The sequence below is a fragment of the Nothobranchius furzeri genome, chromosome 9 (assembly GCF_043380555.1).
Source record: "Nothobranchius furzeri strain GRZ-AD chromosome 9, NfurGRZ-RIMD1, whole genome shotgun sequence".
Lineage (NCBI taxonomy): Eukaryota > Metazoa > Chordata > Actinopteri > Cyprinodontiformes > Nothobranchiidae > Nothobranchius > Nothobranchius furzeri.
Window position 1 is genome coordinate 29,776,662 of NC_091749.1, and position 16,678 is coordinate 29,793,339.

Below are 16,678 nucleotides of genomic sequence, written 5' to 3' on the forward strand. Positions count from 1 at the left end.
AGACCGCATCGTGGTTGGAATAAGGGATTCCAGGCTCTCAGAGAGACTGCAGTTAGACCCAGACCTGACGCTGGCTAAAACCATAACCCAGGTCAGGCAGCAAGAGGAAATAAAAAAACAACAGCAGCTGCTGCGAGGGGGCCACACCGAAAGTAAAGGGGCTAATGTGGATGCCATAAACACCAATAGAGGGAGACCACACTACAGACAGACACCTCCACGCAGGCCAGAGCAGTTCATGTCCATTCCAAAAGCCTCAGATAAGAGTCATTATGAAGAAAAATGTAAGAGATGCGGCAAGGGCCCGCAACACCCTTGGAAACGGTGCCCAGCCAAGGAGGCGGAGTGTCGGAAATGTAAAAAATAGGGACACTTTGCTGCAGTTTGCAGATCATCACAGAGAGTGGAAACATTAGTGGAGAGCGACCCAGAAGAGGACATAGCTTTTATGGGGTCTGTTAATACTGATGAGACTGAGGAGGAATGGCTGAAAAAACTCAGTTTTAATGGAGAAAATGTGACGTTCAAACTGGATACAGGAGCTTCAGTCACAGCGGTTCCAGCTTCTATGTATTCCGAAGTGCGGGATGGCAGCTTGCTGGCACCTTCTAAAAAGATTAAAGGTCCTGATAACTGCCCTTTAAAAGTCCTGGGGGTCATGAGAGCACACATCAAATCTGAAAAAACAGAAACAAGACAGGATGTGTATGTGGTGTCAAACCTAGTGATGCCTTTAATGGGACTCCCTGCCATAATAAAGCTGAACCTGATAAAGCAGGTAGCTTCAGTCCAGCAGGAGAAGCAAGAAAAATGCCATCAGTACAAAACTATGTTCCCAAAAGTGTTTACAGGCCTTCGGAAGCTGGAAGGGGCATATAAAATAAAACTGAAAGAAGGAGCGGTCCCCTATGCTCTCTCAGCCCCACGCAGAGTCCCTTTACCTAAGAAAGAACAAGTAAAACAAGAGCTAGAGAGGATGGAAGCAATGGGGGTTATAAGGAGAATCGAGGAGCCTACCGCATGGTGCGCCGGGATGGTGGTGGTTCCCAAGCCAAACAAAAAACCCCGCATTTGTGTGGACCTCACTCGACTGAATGAAAATGTGTGCAGGGAACGTCACATCCTACCTGCAGTGGATGATACGCTGGCTCAGCTGGAAGGGGCAAAAGTGTTTTCTAAATTAGATGCAACATCTGGGTTTTGGCAGGTGCCTCTACACAAAGATTCCCAGCCATTAACAACTTTTATTACCCCTTTTGGCCGATATTGCTTCCAGCGACTCCCTTTTGGCATATCGTCTGCACCACAACATTTTCAGTTGAGGATCTCGCAGATCATTGCAGGAGAAAAAGGAGCGTTGTGCCACGCGGATGATATTCTAGTGTTCGGCAAAGACAAAGCGGAACACGACGAACGGCTACAGCAGGTGCTTAAAAGATGTGAGAAGGCTGGCCTAACTCTCAATGAAAAATGTGAGTTTTCGGTGGAGAGAGTGAAGTTTCTAGGACACAACATAAGTGCAACAGGAATCGAGGCAGATCCGGATAAAATCAGCGCCATTGAAAACATGCCCGAACCACGAAATGTGGAAGAGGTCCGCTGTTTCCTGGGGATGGTGAATTATGTCGGCAAGTTTTCATCCAGCCTACCAGCCCTCACGAAACCTCTGCGAGACCTGCTAAAAAGTGACAGCACATGGACGTGGGACGCTCAACAGAGGACAGCGTTTGAAAAGATAAAAGAGGAACTGAGTTCTCCCCCAGTGCTGGCACAGTATAGTCCCACAAAGGAAACAATGGTGTCAGCAGACGCGTCCTCATATGGACTCGGAGCGGTTCTTTTACAGCGGCAGGCGGACGACAGGTGGAGACCTGTTATATATATATCACGGAGCCTGACACCAACAGAGGTACAATATGCCCAGATTGAAAAAGAGGCTCTTGCTGCAACGTGGGCCTGTGAACGACTCAGCTCATACCTGCTAGGTTTGGAGTTCACAGTGAGAACCGACCACAAACCTCTGGTCTCCCTGTTAGGTTCTCGAGCCTTAGACGACCTACCACCAAGAATCCTAAGATTCAGGCTCAGACTGCTGAGGTTCAACTACAAAATTATTCATGCCCCTGGCAAACAGCTTGTCACAGCAGATGCTCTCTCCAGAGCTCCTCAAGGACTGGAGGACAGAGAAGCCAATAGTAGCTTGCAGCAGGAATGTTGTATGTATGTTGACCACATCCTACAACAACTTCCTGCCACAAAAAGTAAATTGGCTCACATCATGGACGTTCAAAGCTCCGACAGCGTTTGTAAACAGCTGAAAACATTTATGGAAAAGGGCTGGCCCTCCAACAGGAGGAACGTCCCAGAGCACCTTCTTCCATTTTGGCCCGAAAGGACTGGTATTCATCTGGCGGAGGGCCTGCTTCTCAAAGGCAAGAGGATTTTGATTCCAGCATGCATGCAGACAGAATTGTTGGATAGGTTGCATGAAGGGCATCAGGGGGTGACTAAATGTGTGGCACGTGCACAAGAATCCCTGTGGTGGCCGGGGATAACACGACAGATCAAAGACATGGTGGAAAGGTGTGAAATCTGCTGCCAGTTTTCACCACCAAAGACAGAGCCACTGATGACTACGCCTCTACCACCACGCCCTTGGCAAAAAGTAGCGGCTGATATCTTTCAGTGGAAAAACAGCCATTATACTGTGGTTGTGGACTACTTCTCCCGATACATCGAAGTAGCCAACCTCCCATTCCTCACAACAGCTACAACGGTGGAGCGGCTGAAGGTGATCTTTGCAAGATTCGGTGTGCCGGAATGCCTGGTGACGGACAATGGCCCGCAGTTTGCTTCCTCTGACTTTAGTCTGTTTGCCCAGGACTATGGTTTCCGGCATGTGACCAGTAGCCCTCGTTACCCTCAGAGCAACGGGGAAGCAGAGAGGGCCGTCAGGACGGTCAAACAGCTGCTCAGTAAAAGTCCAGACCCTCAGAGGGCTCTCTTAGCCTACAGAGCTACACCATTAGCTCATGGACTGAGTCCAGCGCAACTGCTGATGGGGAGGCGGATAAGGTCCATAGTTCCCACAAGCGTTGAATCCAGCCTGGCCGAACCTTGGAGCCTTCAGGAAAAGGGATAAAGAGTTGAAGGAGAGGCAGAAGAATTCGTTCGATAGGAGGCATAAGGCCAAAGACTTACCAGTTCTGATTCCGGGCCAAAGAGTGTGGATTAGAACATCACAGTCCACAGCTACGGTCCAGAGTCCGGCCTCAACCCCAAGGTCTTATGTAGTGGAAACCGAGCGAGGGAGTTTTAGAAGAAACAGGGCTCACCTGACTGTACTCCCTGAGACAGAGCTGCCCTGCTCTGAGGAGCCGGTGTCAGACCTGACACAGAGACTCCCGGGTACCACTGTGACCAGGTCGGGAAGGGTTTCCCGCCCACCAGAGAGACTGGACTTGTGAATATTTTCAATTTAGTTGACCCCTACATTTAAAAACAAAAGGGTGATGTTTCTAAAACAAAGGTGTTTATGTTAGATTATATTGTTAAACAAGAGTTCAAAATGCTTGGTTGTAAACACTGGACTATAAGTCAGGTTTCTGTTAGAATGATACTGTTATGTTGAGTACAAGGTTATCTTACAAGTAAAGAGTTTTTCAAGCTAAAAGGGGGAGGTGTAGAGGTGTTCAGGATGGAGCCTCTAGGGGGCGCCGGGGGACTGAGAGTGAGAGAAAAAAGGAATGTGTGCTGAGGCGGGAAGATGAATAAAGGAAGTCTTGTGAAAATTAACGAGTGGCTCCGTGGTCTTCATTTCATCAATTAAAGACTTCTACAGGGAGAGCAGAATAAGGAGACGGTGGTGAAGGTCACACCAAAGCCAGCTTGAACAGGTGAGTTTCTGCTGCTTTTTAAAGGAGATCACTGAGTCCACTGATCTCAGGCTCGGGGGGTGGGGGGGTGGGGGGTGGGGGGGAGTTCCAGAGTCTGGGGGCCACAGCAGCAAATGATCTGTCACCTTTGGTCTTTAGCCTGGTGCTGCACAACAGTAGGCTTTGATCACTGGACCTCAGGGACCTGCTGGGGGTGTAGGGACTGAGAGTCCAATTAGTGTCATCAAACACAGCTGGACTCTGATGAAGGTGTAGGAACATCTCAAGGATGATCAGAAGAAATGGAAAGCACCTGTGTTAAATATAGGAGTGTCACAGCAAAAGGTAGGAATACTTAGGACCATGTGATATTTCAGTATTTCTTTTTAAATAAATCAACAGAAATTTCTACAATTCTGTGTTTTTCTTGTTAACTCGCTGTAAATATATATATTCAGGGAGTTTCTTGTTTTTTGTTCTATCGCGAGGCCCTGGGAGAAGCGGGAAGGCGGAAGGAGCGAGAGTTCTGAATGACAATAAACGGCGACACTGAAAAATAAACGTGTGGTTTATTAAACTTTACATGGTAGCAGAGGATGGTTTCCAACTATAGAACGCCGCCTAAACTCGACGAAGCCAGGTCATACGAATGCTGGAAAAATGAAGTTAGTATGTGGAGACTTGTTACTGATCTGGAAAAGAAGAAACAAGCACTCGTGGTGGCGCTGGGGCTTGAAGGACAAGCCAGAGAGACTGCTTTAGAGATATCCGCAGAGGATCTTAACAAAGATGACGGTAAGGAAACCTTGCTTACAAAATTGGACACCGTTTCCTGAGAGAAGAAAAAGATCGAGCTTATGAAGCATATTCTCACTTTGACGCGATATCTAAAGACAGTGCAAGTGCAATTTCAATGGCGGACTACATTATAGAGTTTGAACTAAGGTACAACCGTATAAAAAGTATGATATGACTCTACCTGAGGCTGTACTAGCATTCAAGCTCCTGGACACAGCCTGTCTCAATGAGAAGAACAGACAGCTAGCACTAGAAGGCAGGAACATGCAGCAGTGCCTGGCTTGGGTTCAGGGGCCTCAGGTAGACCTTGGTTTCTCTGCTGTCCCATCACAGGGGAGGGGGAAGTCCAGGAGTGGGAGGACCCAACCTTTCCTGGATGTCCTAATGTATGTCTTATATAATCTGGAAGTTGTGCAAATGTAGGGATGGGCGTAGATATTCTGCTGGGGTGGGGCTGGGTTGGTGCCCTCGGACTCCGTGAGGCACTGTGATGCTGCTGCTTTGGGTCCTGGCAGGATGGGCTGGGGTCTCCATTTTCTGGGTGGCATTTTGACAACAGAGGTGCCTCTTGGGGCCAGTGGGGGAGCTGGCTCCCCTGGAGGGCTAAGCCCAACCAGCCATTCCTCCCCATCCCCACACATTTCTCTCCTGCTGCTCCCTCACATCATCACACAAACATGCACATAGGACCTTAGGGGGTGGACAAGTCAGGGAGTGCAGGTATGGACCCCATTTTCGCATTCCTGTGGCAACCTGCCCCCCAATTTTATTTGCACCTTAAACACTTCCACCAACGACATTCCACGCAAACACACACTTAGGGCCTTGGGAGTGAGCACATCCAATTTTAAACTGCACTTAGACACCGAGGGCTGTGGGTGCAAGTGGGGTGGTGTGGTGGCATCAGCCTGCATAGGCCGGATGATGCCCGCACTGCCCGCTCACCACAGCCATGGAATACACCTCATCAACACACACTAACACCATAATGGAGCAGGCGGAGGGAGACTAGAGGTCTTAGCACACCTCTGTTGTCACTTGGCTTCCTGGGGCTGGAGGCTAGGAGGGAGATCTGGCTGTCTGGTTGGGGTCTGGGGTGGTGGATTGCTGTGCTCAGCGTTGGGCGGGGGAGCCTTCTCATCAGCACCCCAGCAGAAAGGGTTGAACTCTGGTAACCGGTAATGGTTGTACCCCATGTGCAGCAGTACCGGGACCAGAGTGAATAGGGTGTGTATGGGGAGCATGAGTGGGTGTCCGGCATGCATTTTTGTAAGTCTTTAGTTGTATGTGTATGTGTGAGCATGAGGGAGGGAGTGTGTGACTGTGTCTGTGTATGACTGTATATGTCAGGTGGGGCCTTTTGGGCCATTCCCATCTGTACCGGGTCGGCCCGGGCCGGGTAGCCCCAGTCGGCCCCAGCCTGGCCCGGTTGATTCCACACATCCTTGCCTTAAGCCCATGTGGGCTGATTCTACCCACCAATCAGAGGCTTGCTCTAATGGAAGGTGTGAATTTGCTGTCAGCAGTGGGTGAGTTAGCCCTGGTCGGCCTGAAGCAGACCCCCTCGAGAAGAGGGCTGAGAATGAGCCTTGGTTGGCCCGGAAAAATACCAGGCCACCCAGATATGTAAATAACCTACGCTACCTGGCCCGGGCCGACCCGGTACAGATGGGAATGGCCCATTAGACTCCTCCCTTCTCCTGGGACTTCTTTTGATGATATAGATCTTCGTCTCCCCTCTCCCTGCCACACCTGGTGTGGAGTGCGGTACTTTGGTCTGCCTGGGTCGTGGCTCCCGGGTCACGGAGTTTAAGATTTTTGGCATCTGCCTGACCAATCCCGGTGGCTGCCTGGTAGGGTCTGGGTCCCTGGGCTCTGCTGGGTCCATGGCGGGGGTGGTCGCCCCTGGGTCCCGGGCTCGGCTGGCTAGAGGGTGGGAGGCTACGGGTGGGCCTGTGGGCTTTCCGCCGATATCTCCCGGGACTCTGCCGCCTGCTGGTTGTGGCCCTCCGGGGCGATCCTCTGCGCCTCTCGAGGGGGGCAGGGGCTTTTCCGGTCGCAGTCTCCCTGGGGTTCCTGTGCTCTGGGGCAGCTCCTGGATCTCTGGGACTTGGAGCTCCCTCCGTCTCCTACACATCTTTGGGGGGCAGATCTGTGGCCCCTCACACGCTCTATTGGACGCTCCTATAGATAAACCTTACATAAACAAGCGCGTGTACACACACATGTGTTTGTGGTGAAAAGTGGCTGGAAATTTATGTAAAAGATCTCAGTCAAAACCAGATTCACAAGCTATTAAACACAGAATCTCCAAGCTGCAAGTCTTTCAGATTTGGAGATGGCCAAGTGGTGTTCTCCAACAAAAAAATTAAGATTCCAGCTAAAATAGGCCAAACAAAATGTCATATTGAAAGTGAGGTTCTTCCAGTTGATATTCCCGCTTCTGAGCAAGATGTCACTAAAAAGGGCAGGGACAATCCTGGACATGGAAAATGACAAAGTTGTCATGTTCAAACAGCAAGTGCCTCTTGAGCTAACTACTTCTGGACACTACTGTGTGGACAATAGGGATGACAATGATGCAAAAGTGAGAAACAATGAAGGTGATGTGCTTATGTTCACAGCAGAGATGTCATTGAAAGAAAAACATAAAGTCCTACTGAAGCTACGTAAACAGTTTGGCCATGCATTCGATCTGCTGACCGGTTATAAAGACTAATCCAAAGCTCTGGAAACAAGGATAAAGATTGTTCAGTCATTCTGCAGATCGTTCGTGACTGTGAAATATGTCAAAAACACACCAAGACTAAGCCCAAGCCTGCTGTTGGTCTGCCCTTGGCTTCAGAGTACAATGAGACTGTGGCGATGGATCTGCATGAGCAGGAAACCGGGAGTATGGAACCTACACATCATTGATCACTTCACATGTTTCAGTTCTGGAAACATTGTAAGAAGTAAGAAACCTGCAGAGACTGTCAACTCTTTCATCCACTCATGGGTAAGAATCCATGGTGCACCCAAATGGATCTACACAGACAACGGTGGAGAATTCAACAACGAAGAAATCAGAGACATGGCAGAAAAGTTCAACATAGAGACAAAAACCACAGCAGGATACAGTCCTTGGAGTAATGGTTTACTGGAGAGGCACAACATGACACTGAGATCCTTCTGAAGGTAAAAAAAGAAAAGAAAATGACTGTCCTTGGCAAACTGCTTTAGACTGGGCTCTTATGGCCAAAAATTGTATGATAAATGTACATGGTTATAGCCCATACCAACTTGTATTTGGACAAAATCCCAATCTACCCTCTGTCGGTAGATAAACCACCCGCTCTAGAGAGCATTTCCATGACTTCTAGAGTAGGACAACACCTAAAAACATGACATGCTTCTAGAATAGCTTCCACAGAGGTGGAATGTTCAGATGGAATAAGAAGAGCACTACATAAACAACTCAGACTAACAGATGAAAAGTATGAGACAGGAGATAAAGTGTACTACAAACGAGTAGACAGTACTGGATGGAAAGGCCCAGGTGTGGTGATTGGTCTGGATGGAGCTGTGATGTTTTTGAGACAGGGTGGGATTCTAGTTAGGGCACACCAGTCCAGGCTACGCAAAGTGAACATTCAAGATGAAGACAAACATGTACAGCTTACTGTTCATGATGAAAATACCGAAAAGGAAATGGCTCACACAGAGATGATCGATAGTGCAGATGATGACCTGAGTAGGAACAGGGAAGAAGAACTCACTAGAATATAGAGGCAGGTGAGACACACAACCAAGGAGACATACATAATGAATCAGAGAGTGATGTAACAAGTACTGGATCTCATAATGATATAATGCTGAGCAGGTCAGATGATAACATTTACAAACACAGATGATGGTGCTCATCGCACAGCAAGAGTTTTAGGCAGAGCAGGAAAGGCAAGGGGGCAATATAAAAACTGGTACAATGTACAGTATATTGCACCAGCTAACAGTGAGGGACAAAAACAAGCGTTTAGATATGTCTCAGGTTAACAATCTGGACACTGAAGTTGAAGGTACAGATGCTGATGTATTGATCAGCAAAGACATTTCTTTTGATGCTGCTAAACAGCAAGAGTTGGAAAACTGGCGAAGTAACAATGTTTATGAAGAAGTTACAAACAATGGCCAGAAATGTATTTCTACAAGATGGGTCTGAACACTGAAAGAAACAGCTGATGGCATTGTCCCCAAAGCGCGTCTCGTGGCAAGGGGCTTTGAAGAGGTTAATATTCATGAGTTACAAAAGGATTCTCCCACATGTGCCTCAGAGTCGCTCAGGTTGTTGCTAGCGGTGATCCAAGTGGAAAGTTAATTCCATGGACATCAAATCTGCCTTCTTACAGGGAATGGAACTCTCAAGGAACATTCACGTTCGTCCACCTCATGAAGCGTGCGTGAAAAATGTTTTGTGGAAGCTAAAGAAATGTGTCTATGGATTTGCAGACGCTTCTCTCTACTGGTGTAACAAAGTTAAGGAAATCCTGTTAAACACTGGTGGTAAAATATCACAAGTTGATCCTGCAGTGTTCTACTGGCAGAATGAGCAGGCTGAAATAACAGCTCTACTGGCAGTGGCGGAGCTTGATATGTGCAACATGTGCGGCCGAACAGGGCGGCAGTCTGGAGGGGGCGGCATTTAATTTCTTTTTTTTTTTTTCTTCCATCAACCGATACATCAACAAAACATAGAAATCACATGTTCTTCATAATAATAATAGTGATGAGTGATGATAATAATAATATTTCTGTAATAAAAGCACAACAAAGTCATTGTTTGCGTTTATATTGGGATTTTATTGCGCCCCCTTGTGTCCGCCGCGCCTCTGTAGTGCGCTCTATAGCGCCCTTCATCAGGTGGGGGGCGGAGGGATCTCGGAGAGTGATGATGGAGGGATACAGGTACCGTTTCACATATCACCACTCACAAACATAATGGAGAAGAAGCGGTCGAAGCCATCTGGTGCTCAATTTCGGAAAAAAAGAAAAGAAGAGGGGGAGAAACGAGGAAAAGATGCCGGTATGCATCTCTTTATTATTTAGTTGGTATTTTTCCCGCCTGTCCCCCAACTTATTAACTAACCTCTCTGATCTGAACGTTTTGCATGGTGCTATGATGATCCCTTCAAATGTCTTTTGCTAGCTTCTTACGTTGCATGTATTTAGAACTACTTCCAACCGCTAGCTTTTCCTTTGTCAAATGAGCTTTTATGAAAAGCTAAGAGTGGGAAAACCGAAAGGCTGATTACCAAACGCTATCAAATTAAAATGAGTCTTTGAGAATTTTGCTGAAGTACATTGACGGCGGGCGGCAGGTCTTGCGCCGGCGCCATTCGCCTTTCTTTTTGGACTCGGGAAATGAGCTACGTATTTACCCCACGAAAAACGGAGCGGCAGCGGGCCGCTGGAGGTGCCCTGCTAGTAAGATCCCGTTTATACTGTAAACTGCCATAACATAAAAACTATAATAGCTAGAGCGGTCTTTTTTTAGCTGAAAGTTGAGACTGTCTCGCCTTTCAGCACTGTACAAGTCGATGATGTCATCGTGTTGTGTTAAGTGTGCTGCACACCGCGGCTATGTTAACTCACAGTGACCTTGAAGCAGTGTGGGAGAGTTGAAGAATTTAACCAGTTAAAATGGATTCATGGATATTTAATCAATAGTTGTGGCTCCTCTGGTCATTTAGTTCTTTGTATGCCGGAGACATTTGCTGAATAAGGAAATAAAAACTTAAAATGACAAAAAAAATTAGGGAAAAACACTTGTTTTGTATTTTATCAATTATTAATGATTAATAGATTGTTGGTGTTTTAACTTTTGGTAAAGGAAAACACACAATTTCCAGGCAGCCCCAGTCTGGAGAAGTGATGGTGACATCAGCCGTTAAAAATAAATAATACTCTGAGGTTTTTATGAATAATTTGTACTTTTACTTCAGTATTTCTCTAACACCAGTACTTTTACTTGTAAATGAGTAATATTTTAGCAATGTAACAGTACTTGTACTTGAGTACAGATTTTCAGAATTCTTTCCACCACTGCTGAAAACTGTAAATGCTCATTGTAACATGTTAATTAAAATGCTTAAGCAACAGACGTGACATGAAGATTGTATTGTTTGTTTTATGCAACATCAGGAGCCCTACGCAGATATTTTGGGATGACATCAGCTGCCACTGAGGAACAGCCATCTACCTCCACTGCTCATACCAGTAGGCCAGTATTTGAACTCGAGGAGGGACAGTCTGCTGGCACCACATCTCCCCAGGAAGATACTTTAGGTGGGTTTTGCACATGTGTGTGTGTGTCCAGCAAACATTTAGCTATAGACATTTAAATAGTATTTTCACAGAATATGGGAATTGTTCCATATAGCAATGTGGTGAGTTATGCTTCCATTTTCTGTCAATAGAGAGACCTACCAGTATATGTGAACTTGATGAGGGACAGCCAGCTGCCACGTCTCCCCAACAAGATGTCAGGTAAGTTTTGCACAAGTGTGTGTGTGTGTGTGTGTGTGTCCTGCAAACATTAGAGAAATTTGAATGTCACATGTTGTATTTTAATAGAATATGTGAAATGGTCCACATAGCAATGTGTTGAGTTACGCTTCTGTTTTCTGTCAATAGAGAAGCCTGAACGATCAACCAATGAGTCCCATTGAAGGTGATGATGAGCCTCTTTCTTCAGACCCAGCCAAGTGGCCATCACCAATTACCGACAGCATACGCACAGAGCTAGTTCGAAGAGGACCTACCAAGGTGCCAACTACTTTCATATTTCCCAGGAATGAAGGCGATGGCAGGTGTTGTCATCATCACTATTTCAGTAGAACTTTGACAAGTGGTGAGAAGGTGGCCAGGAGCTGGAAGTTGCATTCAGTTAGCAAACATTGTTATATATAATACACTCCACGCAATTTGAAACAAAGTTGTAGGCGTAATTTTTTTTGTGTGTGTGTGGGTGGGTGGGTGGGTGGGTGGGGGCGTCACGGGGGATCTCGCACAGGCCGCCATTTAGGCCAGCTCCGCCTCTGTCTACTGGCATGTCATGTTGATGATTTTTGGGCAGGATCAGAACATTTTGAGAGTAATGTTATTCCTGTACTGAAGTCTACTTTCCATGTGGGACGTGAACATGAGAGCTTCCCATATGTAGGCATGGACATTTCTACTGTGGGAAACTTTATACAGGTGCGTCAGCACAGCTACATTGACAACTTACAACCTGTTCAGTTACAAGCAGAACGTGCCACTCAGAGAGACGACCCACTAGATGAGACAGAGAGAGAACAGCTCAGATCCAAAATAGGACAGGTTTTATGGGTTGCTAAACAAATGAGACCAGATGTTATGTTTGATATTTGTAGCCTGGCATCCAACATTAAAAATGCTACTGTTCAGTCCATACATGAGGTGAACAAAGGGATTCGGAAACTCAAGTCAGAGAAGGTCACACTGAAGTTTCAACACATTGATAACAGTGATAATTTGTGCTTGGTTGTCTTCAGTGATGCATCACTGGGCAACCTACCAGATGGAGGCACACAGGGAGGGCTTTTCATAGCTTTAATGGGGAAAACTGGAAGATTCTCTCCTCTGTTTTGGCAGTCTAAGAAAATCAGACGTGTTGTAAGAAGTACAACAGCAGGAGAAACTCTTGCCATGTCAGATGGTATTGATAATGCCATGTTTTTAACCGCACTCTATTCTGAACCTACTGCCGGTAAAGCTGATCTGAACATGTTGCCCATTATCTGTGTCACTGATAACCACTCATTGTTTGATGCTCTCAAATCTACAAAACAAGTCACAGAAAGAGACAGATTAGAAATAAGTGGTATTAAATAACTCATACAATCCAACAAAATTAGAGAGGGGCGTTGGGCAGATGCAAAGTCACAACTTGCTGACTAACAAAAAAGGGTGCATCTTCTCTTGCACTCCTAAGAAGAAGAAGAAGATATCATTTCTATAGCGCCTCTCAAGATAAAAATCACGAGGCGCTTCACAAAGACAAAAAATATAAAAAAATTGTAAAAATATAAAAAAGCATTTAGAAAATGTTTAAAAATATATTTAAAATGAGCAAAAAAAAAGCAATTGCGATTTAAAGGAAAAAATGTTAAGAAAGAGAGAGTGAATAGGAAAGAGGGAAATCAGTGGATCCTGAGGAAGGTGGGATAGGTGGGGAGAGCGGAATAAAAAGAGAGAGTGGTGAAGAAGGTCATACAAAAGCCAGCTTGAACAAGTGAGTCTTCAGCTGCTTTTTGAAGGAGACCACTGAGTCCACTGATCTCAGACTCAGGGGGAGAGAGTTCCAGAGTCTGGGGGCCACAGCAGCAAATGATCTGTCACCTTTGGTCTTTAGCCTGGTGCGCTGCACAACCAGTAGGCTTTGATCACTGGACCTCAGAGACCTGCTGGGGGTGTAGGGACTAAGAAGATCACCAATGTAAGATGGTGCTTGTCCATGTAAGGCCCTATAGACCAGAACCAGGATCTTGAAATGAACCCTGATGTTGACTGGCAGCCAGTGAAGCTGGAGGAGAAGCGGGGTGATGTGGGTGTATTTGGAGGACTTGGTCAGAATCCGAGCACAGGCATTCTGAACCACCTGTAGACGGTTCAGGGAGGTTATGCTCAGACACAAGAAAAGAGAGTTACAGTAGTCTAAGCGTGAGGAGATGAAGGTTTGGATAACTGTCTCAAGTTCAGAGCGGGACAGAATGTTACTCAGCTTAGCAATGTTCCTGAGATGGAAGAAGGAAGAGCGAACAAGAGAACTGACATGAGAATCCAGGGTGAGAGCTGGGTCAAAAGTCACGCCAAGATTCCTGACAGAAGGTTTGGTGTGAGAAGCAAGCTGACCAAGAGAGTCTCTGACTTTGGGAACCAGCTTGTCTGGGGCACAGATGAGGATCTCAGTCTTATCTTCGTTCAGCTGAAGAAAGCTCCCAGCTATCCAGGTTTTGATAGAGTCTAAGCAGGTGTGTAACAGCTGCAGCTTAGACATCTCATGGGGCTTAAAGGAGATGTACAGTTGGATGTCATCTGCATAAAGATGGTAGGAGATTCCTTTGAAGGAGCTCAGGATTTGCTGAAGAGGAAGCAGATAGAGGAGGAAGAGCAGAGGTCCCAGCACAGAACCTTGTGGGACACCATGGGTAAGAGAGGTGGTGGAGGACCTAAACTTGTAGACGGCCACAGAAAAGGAGCGCTCAGAGAGATAAGAGGAAAATCACTCCAGAGCAGATCCTGATAGGCCTACCCAGTCTCTCAGCCCCTCCAGTAGCAGGTGATAGTCAACAGTGTCAAAGGCTGCAGTCAGGTCCAGCAGGATCAGAACAGAACAGTACCCGACATCACTGTGAGTCAGAAGGTCATTAGAGACCCTAAGAAGAGCTGTTTCAGTAGAATGAGCTCTACGAAAACCAGACTGGAAGCTATCATAGATGCTATGTTCATCAAGAGCAGCTGTGAGTTGTTTAGCCACAACCTTTTCCAAGATCTTGGAGATGAACTGAAGTTTAGAGATGGGTCTGAAACTGCTATGGAGAGAGGCGTTGAGACTCGTTTTTTTAAGAAGCGGGTGGATTACAGCATTCTTAAAGTAAGCAGGGACCTGACCAGAAACCAGAGAAGCATTAATTATAGAGAGCACGCTGGGACCGATGGACAGAAAAGCACTTTTAAACAAAGATGAGGGTAAGATGTCGAGGGGGCATGCAGATGTCTTCATAGAGTTAACTAGTTTGGTTAACTCAGGCAAAGAAACAGGAGCAAAGCCATCTAGGATGATGGGCCGGGTTGGAGTCGGGAGAGGAAGCGATAAGACTGAAGGAGATATGCTAGATCTAACCTTATTGACTTTGTCCACAAAGAAAGACAGAAAGTTCTCACAGTCTGCAACAGAGTGGATGGAGGCTGTAGGAGAGGCAGGAGAGACGATGCTGCTGATGGTGTTAAACAGCACCTTGGCGTTCCCTTTGCTCTGGGACACCAGGTTGGAAAAATAGGAAACCCTCGCGTCTCTGACTGCAGAGTTAAAGGATGACAGAAGATCCTTTAGGTGCAGCAGATGGACGTGGAGATGGGTTTTCTTCCACAAACACTCAATTTTTCTGCATTGGCGCTTCAGGCTGTGAAGGCTGTCATTAAACCAGGGAGTAGGGTTCACTGCAGGAACTGATCTGGTTCTGACAGGACAGATATTGTCCAGAATGGAGAGGCAGTGCTCGTTAAACTGAGAAGTTAAGGAATCTGGGTCGTTATCAGAAGAACAGGGAGGATCAAAAGCAGCAGAAAAATTGCTAGCTATGCTCTCATTAAGAAAACGAGAACTAACCATACGGCGAGCAGGAGGCGGGGACGCAGAAACTGACAAGTTAAAGAAAATGCAATAATGATCTGAAATATAAACATCCTCAGGACAAACACTGTCAGCATTTAGACTCAGGGTAAAAACCACGTCTAGTGTGTGCCCCCTGGTGTGTGTGGGGCCAGAAACATGCTGGGTAAAGCCAAAGGTGTCCATAAGGCTGGAGAAATTCATGGCAAAGAGATCAGAGGGATCATCAACGTGGATGTTAAAGTCACCAACAATCACCAGTCTGGACAGCTTCACAGTGGAGAGTGGAAAGTCACTAAACTCCTGAAGGAAAGAACTATTTGGACCAGGTGGACGATAGACCACAGCACAGTAGAACGGGTCCTTACGCCCGACTTTAATCAGCTGCAGTTCAAAGGAAGCAAAGTGACCAGAGGTTGTAGAGCTACATGGAAGATGGTCTCTGAAAACAACAGTTAGGCCTCCACCACGACCAGAACCCCGGGGCTGGCTAAGAAAAGAATAACCCCTCGGGCAAAGTTCAATCAGAGCAGAATAATCAGATGTTTGCTGCCAAACTTCAGTCAAAAACAGAAAATCCAGGTTTTTAGAGAGAATTAGATCATTGAGCAGGAAGGTCTTATTGTTAACAGAGCGGGTGTTCAATAGAGCCATGCTGAGTGAGGTGGAGGGCACTAGATGAGGGTGTGTGGTGCCAATAAAAACAAAAACAAAAGAGCTTGCACTATGTACGCATATTCACTTGTAAAATATTCCTTTGTTTTGATGTTACAGTTTGTATGTTTAAGCAAAATGTTTTAAAATTGAACAAAAAATGTATTTATTTAAGAAAGAGTGAGATTGTTAACTCACTGTAAATGTATATATTCAGGGAGTTTCTCGTTTCTTGTTCTATCGCAAGATTTGTTTCTTGTTCTATTGCGAGGCCCTGGGAGAAGCGGGAAGGCGGAAGGAGCGAGAGTTCTAAATGGCAATAAACGGTGGCACTGAAAAATAAACGTGTAGTTTATTAAACTTTATATTTCTGTCAATATCGGGTGCTGTGTACATAAATGAGGAAAACTTTTGATTTAATTGATTTTAGCAAATGGCTGCAGTGCATGAGTGGAGGCATTACAGGGGCTATACGGAAATTAGGCTGGGATTGCCAGAATGAGTCTGGTTTTAGAGATCAGCTTGCCTCTCGGCTTGGCCCTCTCTACAAGTTTGCTCACAGTCCGTTGCGTTGTGGGTAAAAAGTACACTTCTTACAGAAGTTGGCTCCAACTTTAATACACTACTATATAAAACAAAGGCAATTTCACTTTCAGTCTTTGATAAATAGCTTCATCTTGAAGGGGCTTTAAAGGTCAAGAGGTCATCTGTATCTGTGTTTCCACCAGCTCCAAAGGAATGCAGTCGGTTGCTGAGCTAAGGAACAAGAACTGTTTATCAAAGCCAAGACCAGTTGATTTTGGGAATGAGTAGAGCAAAGTGATATGAAGTCAGGTCAGCCTGACCCGCGGTCTGGTTTCTAAAGGCAATGTTCACGTGTTGGTTTTTCCAAGGTCTGCAAAGAAATAGTTTGTGCAGTTTATTCCAAGCAAAGCCGAAGTCCATCTGATAAAGTAAACTG